This window comes from Dermacentor silvarum, chromosome 10 (assembly GCF_013339745.2).
Source record: "Dermacentor silvarum isolate Dsil-2018 chromosome 10, BIME_Dsil_1.4, whole genome shotgun sequence".
Classification (NCBI taxonomy): Eukaryota; Metazoa; Arthropoda; class Arachnida; order Ixodida; family Ixodidae; genus Dermacentor; species Dermacentor silvarum.
Window position 1 is genome coordinate 79955420 of NC_051163.1, and position 12140 is coordinate 79967559.

Genomic DNA, 12140 nt, shown 5'->3' on the forward strand with positions numbered 1-12140 from the left:
AAACGTAGAAAAATGTATTTTTAACAGTCCCTAGTAACTTTTTATGCATTTAAAAGCAAAAAAGTATCCAGCGAACTTCGGCAGGCGACAAGTGCTACTGGACAGCGCGCGCACGCACACACAGCGCCACACAGGCGACACGGGAAATGCGCGCATATCTGTAAAAAAATGAATTTGTGAACAAACAGAAAGCGCACTATAGCTCGCTACACCACGCCGCGCTTGGGCTGCTGCAGGCGATGCAGCTCTTTGAGCTAGCAACATGCTTTAGCACCATCTATTATTTGAGTCACAAAGCCATTTTAGCGCAATTGAGACAAACACAAAAACAGGGGACCGAGCATCACTGGCGCGGTACACAGCTGATTAACTGTGTTTTCCCATTTGAGAAGGAAAAACGTACAGAATAATGCGCATATGTAAAGGTTCATGGAAGAGAAAAACAAGATAAAGACATCATCTCGCTTCCAAATAAGTAAATAGATGTGCCGTCCATGACTCTCTTTCTGATACGTAAAGCCTCCAAACGTTCGCGTGTAGTCATCTGATTGCTTCTGCCCAATATATTACCACTGTATTCTCCAACAAACTTCGACTCAACGGTCTTCCTTCACTCTAGTGGAGCACAGTTCCGCCCTTTAGCCGTAGAACGTGATACGCATCTAAAGAATTACCGTGGGGTGTCACTGAAGCGCAGTGACCACCTCTGTCGAGGGGCGGCGTTGCCATCCACTTTCTACACCAATGAAGAAGAAGCATGTGCTTGCGGTGGTAAAGGTAGGGAAACGACTAAAACACGCTCTACTAGAATTTTAACAAATCTACCCCGCTGTCGGTATACAGGCTGAGCTAGCCGGCTTGAAGCCCTTGGGTTCAAGGATAGCAGGAGGAAAGTAAACGTGTCTGCAACAGAAATCAGTAAAAGACGATTCGAGGTTTGGTGGCAAAAAAGTAAGGAGACCACAAATAACGGAGGCGTACAAAAGCAAAGTTCCCAATAACGGCTCTGAACGTTTGAGGCTGTGAATTTTGTCTCTTAAACGAGAAATAAAATAAGAAATTAAATTAAGAACAGAAAAATAAGAAAAAGAGCTTGGTGCGGCAACCCACCATCACGTTTCAGAGGAGACGCTCATAGCATCCATCCATCCATCCATCCAACCATCCATTTGAAGGGGAGTGTTGAATGGTGCAACGTTCTAGAATGCGGGGGTCAATCTCGTGAAACTGTAGTTCGCACTTGCAGGCCAAGTAATGTCCAGGCAGATGCGTAGTGCCCTTATTCTTAACTGAGAGTTGGTGCACTCCCGCGCTCTTTCTTAACGCACTGTCAAGTTCGAGGCATATGGGCCTTCCCATACGCCAGCGGTATCAAGTCAGCCGTGGCAATTTGGGCATATTACTTATGTCCTGGCGTGCTTGTTCTGGCCTCCACGCTTTCTGTTTTCGATTAAAGTCCGCGGGCGCGGGCCACCGAGTTCACGCGGCACCGAAAAAAGTCACAGGCCTGCGTGGCACACGCAGCACAGTCACAGCGCAAGCTGGTGGAGCGGCTCAAGAGTTGCTCCAATTTGGGCACCATGCACAACAGGGGCAGTCTGTTCGCCTCGTTTTGACGAGAACGATCTGAATGTCCACCCGGCGTCGATGGCGAGCTGCGGCTTGTAATGCTCTCTCCAGAGCAGTCTGCTAAGCCCGATCAAGCCTTACAACTACAACTTACAAGTCGGGCGAACCGAGTTTGCAGGCACCTAAACTAGATGGCGCCACCATATTGGCGGAGGCTCGGCAGCTCGGGAGCGTGTTGATTGCGCGCCTCGTCTGAATCGCATATCGTCGTCTGCGCCTGCGGACGCCGCGTTTGCAGGCATCTTACCTAGATGGCACCACCATATTGGTGGAGGCTCGAGTTGTCTCACCCTGCTTTTGCCTTAGGGTATTTACCGCGGCCCGACAGTAAGCGCTTGCGTGGCTCAGTGGTAGAGTATCCGGCTCCCACGCAGCGGGCGCGGGTTCGATCCTGGCGGGAATCGGGTACTTTTTTTCGCGTTTCCGGCGATAGCGGTTACGCAGCGGACGCTGGCGGCGGCATCATCGCGACGCGAAACAGCTATTGGAATGAGCCCATAACAGCTTACGCTGTAAAAAGATACTGGTAAATAATACCAACCGGCCACTTTCTTGACGTTGTAGGACATCTTGTCGTAGGGGCGAGTACGAATATTCCGCTGCGAGGAGATGTGGCAGTTGTTTATCAAAACTGACCTGCATGGCATGGACACAGAATTTAATGATGTTGGACTCTAGACAGAAAGTGGCGATTGCTCCTTTGTGAAGTTCCGAGTGTGCAGAATCGTGACGTGTTCTGGGTTTATGTGCTAGAGCAGCCCAGGTGACTGCACGCGTTAAGCAGCACTCGAAGGAAACATGCCGCGCACACGCCGTATGTTTCGTAGCGAAAGTCTCATGCCCGTATCATCCTATTCAAAACATTGAGTACATTCCCTTCCATACCTTGATGTACGCATTACGTACAAGGCATAACATTACTACGACATAAAATTACTAGGACGCCAAAAGCTTCAGTCTTCAACATAGAAATGCTGCCGCCCCATTGGAGCACTCAGAGCCATTTTGGCGCCTTTGACCGTTCGCTGGCAAGTTTCCATACAAGTCCGTGCCAATTGTGTGGACACACATGAAGTGTCGCGGTGTTTCTTTTTTTTTTTTTTTTTTGACATCGGTAAACCAAACTTCAACACAACTCTGCTTCTCTTGTGCCATTTCCCCCTTCCGCAGTGGAGAAACGCGAGGTCACGGAACGCACTCTGTCATAAAAACAAAGAACTTTCTACATTACGTCAAACCAACTCGCCAAAAACCGAGCACTGTTGTACTCTGGCACGCGAATGTAGCTAAACGCTGCCAGAAAGAGAGAGAATGCGCCCGCGCCCGCCACTGCGAGCGAAGACAGTGCCGCCGCGACAACCATCCACATCGCTTCTGGCGTGTCTTTCAGCAGGCAGCGCGACAGCTTCCACCTCGGAGTCTTCTTCTCGTGCCACAAATAGGCGACGGGAACTTTCTGGCCCGGCAGGGCGACGAGAGAGGAGCCTTCCGAAGACGTCGCTCGCCTCCGAGTTCGTCGCTCGTCTCCATATTTTGGGTGGTCTCCCGGTACAGCACCGTCTCGCCGCTTCTCTGTAAAGGGCACTGCCTTTGCCGGCAGCCGTAGCACCCGAGAGGACGCCGCAGCAGAGGTCCCTTCCCGAGGGGCGGCTCGCAAATAGGGCGTCCGCGCGAAGTGAGATGTTTGATTTACGGTCACCCGTCGACCGCGACAGCTTCGGAATGAACGCGCGCGGGCTGTGCGCGTCGCTCTCTCTCTTCCCTCTTGTTTTTCCTCGCCGCCTTTTTGCCGTTGCTCTGAGCGGTCAGAAGTGTTGCCCGTCTAGCGGGCGGGAGGCTCAGCTGAGTCCTGCCAGAAATAGGGTTATGTGGCAGCTCGCTTCGCGGCTCGCCGAAGCCGGCCTGGAAGACGAGTTGACGGCGATGCCCCCGAAGGCTTCAAGTGGATGACAGGGAGAAACACATTGCGAGAGAGAAACAACAGAACTAATGAACACGCCATCCCGCTACCCATGTGAACTCGTCTGTGTCTGACAGAGTGTGTGTCTCGTACTGGGGTGCGTGCCAGGTTTTGCTTCCGTAAAATTTCGCTCCTTCTCACCTCCCTGCAAGATTCATGGCCCTGGCTTCTCTGCTGTTCTAACTGGTTCCATATCAAACTGTAACCGAAAAAGGGTGGCGTCGCAGCACTGTCATTTGTGGTATAAATAAATTACACTTTAGTCAAACTAAACGAACATGTACACTGCTGTGCCATTGAAACGCGACACTCGGACCTTCTTGCACCACCGGTGAACGCTGGGTGATCGGTGAGGGTGCGAATGCAGTCACAATCCATCACAAGGCACTCGCTTTCATTAGATGCACAAATGCATCAGATCGGTGTCCCCTGTGCCCACCAGTGAGGCAATAAAGTGCCGGCAGCCACACTTTCTGGGTATCGTTGTTCAATCGCTGAGCAGCTATAGATGAGAAGTAATTTTATTGAAAGAACTGGCTTCATACAACCTACAAAGTCAGCGTCGTACAATCTGTTGCTTTGGGCGGTAGCTAACGTACACTCTCAATGAATTACACGCGCACAAGCTTGGCTTATCAGTCACAATTACTTACTACCATTTGGCTTGGGTATGTGCTGTTAATAGTGCCCAAGGAGGATGTAAATGTCATTTGAAACCCCAGAAGAAGGGGAACCGAGGGGCTCGATTTTCTTAATCATGTCCACATAAAGCCAACAGACAATGAAGCCAAGGAAAGCATCGGGGAAGTTAAGTGTGCTTGAAATTGTAATGTAGAAAACAATGAATAAAAGCGAAATGAAACTTGAGGAAAAGATAGCTTGTCGCCGGCGGGAACCGAACCCGCAACATCGCGTGTTACGTGACGCCATCGGGCTATAAATAATGTTCCACATCCGCCCACCATGTAAATGTAAATGTAAATGTGAATGTCATAAGTGGCACTCTGCGTGGCACTGGCTAACACTCCTAAGGCTAGATCTAGTAAACATAAATACCCTAATTAGTGGTCTAATTGATGACCGTCGCCGTAGCACAATTTGTAGTGCAACGCACGCGTAATGCGGAGGTTGCGGGTTCAGCTCCCGTCGGCTGAAAAGTTATCTTTTCGTCCAGTTTCATTTCCCCTTTCTTCATTATAATAATTCTACATTCCAATTTCAACCACACTTAACTTCCCCGATGATTTCCTTGGCTTCATTGTCTGTTGGCTTTCTGTGGTCATTTGAAACTCCAGTGAAGTTGACAGGAAATGTTTTCTTGTCAAATCAGAGGCAAATTGCTCTTAAAGCTTCCTTGGGGATAATTGGAGATGAGGAGACGTATTAGCAATTGCTGAAGTAACGTTCCATCATCTTCGGATTTATAAAAACGCCAGTCGTGGTCCCATGGCATCAACAGTGAGTTCGGTTCAAGGTACCTTTCCATGCGTAAAATATCTAATTAAAGGTTATGACATCTTGTAGTGCTAGTACCATTTTGGCCATTACTGAGGTGGCGCGGAGAAAAAGGTGGTAGCATTCTTCATGTTGAAGCAGGTTGCTTCGTGGAAGGGCCCATGAGAAGTACCCTCACGAGCAGGCAAAGTCGATGCACACACCAAAATAACGTTTAAAATTAAAGCTAACTCAATATCATAACACTAGAGCGTAAGACGTGGCAAATAAGCCCATACACCTCTCAACAGAATTACATACCATGGGAGCGCTCAAGCTAACGCTAGGTCTGGTATGGCGCACGCCGCTGACACGCTCACATCAGACGATGGTCCGCAGCATTTTCTCCTCTAAGATGTTCCAGGGGTTGCTTATAAAGCATCTAGCAACACTCTATTGTTCCAGAATCCATGGCATCATGCGAGTATATCTTGGCAAACCCTGCCACCAGCATATGACGCCTGGTCGCGGGCATATCGCCATGCAGTCATGTTGTCGATGCTGACATTGCGTAGGGAGCTTATGTAGTTCTAAATTGGTAGCCTTCAAGAGCAATAGGTAATAATTATAGTTATTTGAAATAGAAGTAAATACTCCGATCACGAACGGTGTAGGGCAAGTCGGGGCATAAAGTGTCCATTGGTATCCGTTGCATGCTGGGAAGAAGCGTTCAAAAATGTTAGTTTGGCAAAGTTCAGGTGCAAGGATTAACAGAAATATTTGAGCAACCTGTCGTTTCTAGATGACAAGGTGCTGTTCAGCAGCTCTGGTGATGACACACACTAATCAACTTTGGAACTCAACCGTCGAAGCGTATCGGGGTAGGTTCGAAGAAGTATATTGTGACGATGGACCGCGTTTATTTACAAGATGAAGCATGTAAAGGTATTGCTCAGCGAAAGCAAGTCACGGCGTGCCGTACGCGGGCCAACCCAGCTTCTTTCTCCACTTCATCCAAACTCCGTTGGCACGTTTCACTTCCCCATTTGCGCACGATGCCCGCTGGGCGAGTAATTCGGAACAACGACTGTAGAATGGCTTAAGGCGTGCGACATGTGTCAGCTGTATCATTCTAGAGCGGTAATGATTGCTTGTGACGCTGGATATTACATACTTAGCGTCACTGAGACGGTCGGCAATGACGAATGGACCACAGTAGCGGGCCAAGGACTTCCGACGCAGACCACGTTTGCCGACTGGTGTCCCCAACCACACAAGGTCACCTTTAGTATAAGACACGGAATGATGGCGGGCGTCGTAACGGATCTTTGAAAGCTGCTGAGATGCCAGAGTTCGGGGGCGTTCGATGCGACGGGCTTCTTTTGCTCTGCACGTCTCGGCAACCGAAGTTTCCACGTCCAACGTAAAAGGAAGAATAGTGTCGAGACAGCTGCGAGGAGAGCTACCGTAGATCAGATAAAATGGACGGTATTCTGTGCGCTCATGCTTTGCGGTGTTGTGAGCCTAAGTAATATAAGGTGGTCGTCCCAGTTTTGCGCTTGGAATCGACATAAATGGATAGCATGTTCGCAAGAGTCTTTTTCGTGTGCTCTACGAGGCCATTGGTCTGCGGGTGATATGGAATGGCATGGCGAAACTGGCAGGCAGACAGACGCAGGATCTCCTCAATGACGTCGGCGATGAACTGACGCCCCCGGTCACGGACTCGTGGGGGACCGTGCATGGCGTAGAAGTAGAAAGCGAAGCATAGGCTGCGACACGTGGAAAGCCGTTGCTGCAGGCATTGCCGCAGATTCTGCGTAGCCTGTCAGATGGTCGACACAGACGACTACCCATCGATTGGCGTTGTTCGTAGTCATCGTAACTCCGTTCGCACGTTGCACTACCAGGGGCGTAGCCGGGGGGCAGGGGGGGGGGGGGCTGATGGGGCTTCACCCCCTCCCCCCCCCCCAAACTTTTTCGTGCTGGCATGCACCGGCGACCGAAACTACCACTGACGCCAGGAATCATTCTTAATTTTGTCACTTCACTGTCTCCTCTCTTCTTTGGCGCTTCACTGTCTCCTCTCTTCTGTCCCCTTTTCAAAAAATGCCTTTCGCGCCACAGTCAAGTTTACCTTGGATTTTGTCTACAATGTCTTTTTCGCACTCGAAAAGAAATTTTGGTACGAACATTGCGAACTTGGGCTGGATTTCGTGGCAACACCCTTGCACCTGGAGTCACGTAACGCAAGGAGCCCCATCCGCGCACAAACTTTCTAGGGCTTTTCGATAGTGAGCGGGCGCGTTGCGACATCTCGCAGCGGCCGCGGAATATACGGAGCGCATGGATTTTAATTACGAAACTTTGTGGGTATAAAGTTCTCATAAACTTTTGACGCGAAATGTGCACTGACATTTCGAAAGGCGTGCTTTAAAAGATTTTAAATTCTGGAACTTTATGGGGTTATTGTTCTTATAAACTTGGGCTAACATGCGCGCACTGGAGCCCTCGTGTCCAAGCCGTTCCAGAAATGGAAGCACGCGCTCGCAGTCTTGAACACCCACGAAAATACTAAATATCACAGTGACTGGCAGCTAGCAGCTGATAATTTTCTCCAAACATTTTCAGCAAGCGTGCCCAATGTGATTGATCAACTGGACCAGGGCAGGCAAAGTAAAATATGAGAAAACAGAAGAAAGTAAACGTCCTATTATTGAGGATTTTTTTTTTTTTTTGCGGGTTACAAGGTCTGGCTCTCCGTGGCCACAGGGACAGTGGCCCTATGGATTTAAGCATAGCCAGAGTCCTTCCATCTTTTTCTGGTCACGAAACTCCGCCGTCACGCTATGGCAGAGGTTCATACGCTGCCCAAAGCTGCCGCGACGCGGCGCCACTGTGCCACAGAGGGCATCGTTCGTGTGCCGAAACGCTTACGCGGTGCGCAGCGAGCTCAGTGATCGGGCGCGTTCTGTGCATGTGAAGCGCTATTTTTCGAGTGCTGGACTGTTTAGTCGAAGTGGCTGGGTGGGACAACGATGCCGACCAAGTGTTGCGTTGCGGTGTGCCGTTCCGGATACAAGCGCTGTCTGTATTTCGCTTATTTTACATGATAAATAAATGATCGTGCTTGTATGTTGTTTTTGCACCAACACGTTTTATTTCTTTTCCTAATCGAATTATAAAGCTGGGTTTTTTTTTCGACCGCGATAAGAATATCAGGACTGGTGATTACAATATTTTAACAGCTTGTAAATAGTTGCGCATTCAGAACCAAAATACCTAGTCTCGTCGTTTCTGCGTCGAAACCACGAGCAGCGTGAATGAGTGCTGGGCTTACTGACGCTTCTAAACGACTGCTTGCTAAGACAACTGCCTAATTACAGTGTAGTTTCAACTGTACAGGACCTAACACTGCACGTTCGCCTTAATCCGTTGCTAAAAGCCGCACCGAAGACATTTAGTGGTGAAGTTTGTCCTGCATTTATCCTACCTAAATCTCATTGAGAAATGGCATCGCTGTGCAGAGAAATCGGAAGTGCACGAAGCAGCTCAATTTACTTTTCTTCAGCCCTTTGCAATAACAATTTCATTATTTTGATCTCCTGATAAGATATTGCCCACAGTTTAACAGAAAGTGAACAGCTGTGCTCAGCGAACTATCAGGCGCTATGCGCAACCGAGAGTAGGCGCTTACTTGCAGGGGTGCAACAGCCCATATGTTTGCATCTGGTGATAAGTGGGACCACTGTCGCTTTGTTGCGAATGCGCGGTGCCTAATTTCAGGCAAATATTAAAAGCGGAGCCTACCAAAGTGTTGAGGCGAACGGCGATGAAAAAAATCTGGACCGAGACCGCTCGACCGTGCACAGTGGACGCATTTCGACAGGGGCGAAATGCAAAACACTCGTTTCTTTAAATTTAGGTGCATTTTAAAGGATCCCATGTGGTCAAAATTAATCTTGAGTCCCCCAATACGGCGTGCCTCATAATCGTATTGCGGTTCTGGCTCTTAAAATCCCAGAATTTCGGGGGGGACTGAGGCCGCCGCAAGGTCCATGTTATGAGTGGCTTTTTTTTTTCGTCCCGGGTGCTCATTTGATGGCAGAAGCAGCTCAGGCAGTTATTTAAGCATGTGTACTGTTAAATATCGTTACATGAAAGTAAAGCGACGGTTGCGGAATGTTGAGAAAGCTAGAATACCGAGGCTGCCCCACACACAACCACAGCGGTAGCGGTGTTCGCATGCCCTCTCATGCACGGTTGCGCCTCTAGCGGCGGGCGCTGGCTCTATATGAAACTGACGCGGCAGTTTCGTGACCAGAAAAAAACCATGGGAGGACCTGGCATAGCCCCCACAGAAAATACAGGTATTTTCAGAGTGCTTATTCGCATGCGGAGATAGATATCTGAAGAACCATTTGGAAAGTTGCCCCAGTAATGCCTCGTATTTAAGCCAAGATGCAGAAAACCAAATTATAGAAATTAGTGGTGAAATTATCAAAGAAAGTCTAGATGCAAAAGCAGGCTGCTTCTCCGTACTCCCTGACGAAATGACGGACATCACTGGAATCGAACAGCCTACTGTTTCTGCAAGGTACCTAAACAAGTATGCCAGCGACATCAAGGGAGTGTTTTAGGTTTTAGCACCGGAATAGATGCCCATCTCTCACTGCGACAGCAGGTTCTATGTAAAGGTGTAAATACTGCTGCAGATTCTAGTCAGCCTTCCAGTGACCACTGCCAGTGCACACAGAATATTTTTTTAACAAGAGTTTACTAAACTACTACTTGCGCTCTACAATGTCTGTGGGACGCATGGTTAGACTGGCGCTTCTATACACGCATACAGACGTCAGCTCCCCGGCTGCAGCTGGAAGGCGTGCGCATCCCATGGAGTACGACTGTGTCGTACCTTGGGCTGCGCATCGACCACCGGCTAACCTGGCTACCGGCAGTCGGGGCCATGCAGACCCAGACCATCAGGGTCCGCAAGGCCGTGTCGCAGCTCCTTGCCCGAGGAGAGGGCTGCTCGGTGAAGTGGGCCCTGCGGCTCTACGAGGCGGCGGCCACATCACGCCTGCGGTACGCCCTCCCGCTGGTGGCGCTGCCGCCACACCGCCTCGAAAAGTTGGAGCTGCAGCACCGGGCAGCCATCCGACTCTGCCTGGGCGTCCCCCGGAGCTCCCAGATTGCCGCTACCCTTGCGGAGGCTGGAGCATGGCCCCTGTCGCTCCTCTTCCTGCAGCAGGGGCTGAGGCACCTCGACCGCCTCCACCATGCTCCTGATGGCAGAGGCCTGCTGCGTCGCCTCCAGTCCCGGCCCTCCTCAAGGATGGGTCAGCTGTGCCGCCTCTACGAGGAGGTGGTTGGCAACCCACCTCCGAACGCGGTACAGCTGCCCCCACCGCAGAGGCCTCCTGTCCCCATCGCCACGGAGCTGCCCGGGACTTCGAAGAGGCGCTCGCCCGCCTGCGCCCTGCAGCAGACGGCCGCCTGCCTCCTGGACGAGACCCTCGGAGACCACCTCCTGGTGTACGTCGACGGCTCGGTGGTACCGGACACCGGCTCTGCCACGGCGGCCTGCACGGCACCAGCCCTGCAGAAGAGCAGGCAGTGTCGACTGCCAAGACACGCCAGCTCAACTGCAGCGGAGGTGGCAGGCCTCCACCTGGCCGTCGACCTACTCTCCGAGGAGCTCCCTGGGGTACCGGCGGCCATCCTCTGCGACTCCAAGGCAGCCCTCCTCGGCCTGCAGAGGCCAGAAAGCGCCAGCCTTGGAGTCGCACTGCTGTCTACCAGGCTGACAGCGCTGCAGGACGCAGGCCACCCGGTGTCCCTGCACTGGATCCCCGCCCACGTAGGGATCCCGGGCAACGAGGCCGCCGACACCCTGGCGAAGGACGCCCACCACACCACTGTGCCCCTCAGCCGGGCCGTGACGGAGGGCGACTTCACAGGGCTGCGGCTGCGGCGACACCTGGCGACCCGCCACCCAGACAAACGGGTGGCACTGGGACGCCCTCCACGACCACTCCCACAGCGAGGCCTGGCTCGCAGGGAGACCTCGCTCCTGCTCCGGCTCCGCATCGGCTGCAGCTGGACGGCAGCACGCAGCTACCGACTGGGACGAGCGTCGTCCCCGGCCTGCAGTTCCTGCGGGGAGCCGGAGACCATGGAACACCTCCTGCTGGCCTGCCCGGCGTACCTCCAGCAGCGGGGCCTACTCCTGCAGGAGTTCCGCCGCCTGGGCCTCCCCTCTGGCAAGGAGGAAGATCTCCTCTTCCCCGGCCGACACCACCTTTCTGCACTTAGAGGCGTCGTGGAGTTCCTTGACTCGTCAGGGCTCTCCGCACGCCTCTAAGGTCATTTCTACAAGCGGGAAGGCCTCACGGCCTCCCATCCCACCCCGGGCCTGACCGGTCCGGAACCACACCCCCGCAGACTCCGCAGCACTTTACGGCCCACCACCTCGGCCGATACGTGCCGCCAATGCCTGCCGGTTTGCTACGCCTGGCCATGGTGACTCCACTCTATCCCTTCTTTCGCTCCCACTTACCCCTCCCCGTTGGCGCTGAGCCGTGCTCCCTCAAGGGCTGCAGAAGATAGCGTCAACCTTTCCCTTTCCTCAAGAACCACTTATCATCATCATCAACATGTCCGAAGTCATTGACCGCTTCGCTCAACTTCCCCGCCGAGAGAAGTTCTTCCTATAGATAGCGAAGCAGCAAAAATCAATGCAAGTAAAAAACACTGTTCCTTCAGGTCCATAAGTTCTTAATTATGAAAACGTATGACTGTTCATTAGCTTTTAAAACCGCAGAAATTTTCGCCGTTTATTCTAGCAGTTAGCATCATGATCAAAATTATCATGTGAATACGAGAATTACGAGGACATCAATAACCAATTTTGAACGACCTTGCTCATTGAAAGCCCGGCCCACGCGGCGTTTGCCAAAAACACACTCGGATATTGGGTAGTTCAACTTGCCGCATCATCTGTGGCTTTCGTTTGTCCTTTTCTTTCCTTTTTAGCTACCTGCTTTTATTTCTTTTTCGAAAGGAAACAATACCCTCCTTTAATTTTGGGTGCCGAATAATTGTTGGCGTTGTGCAG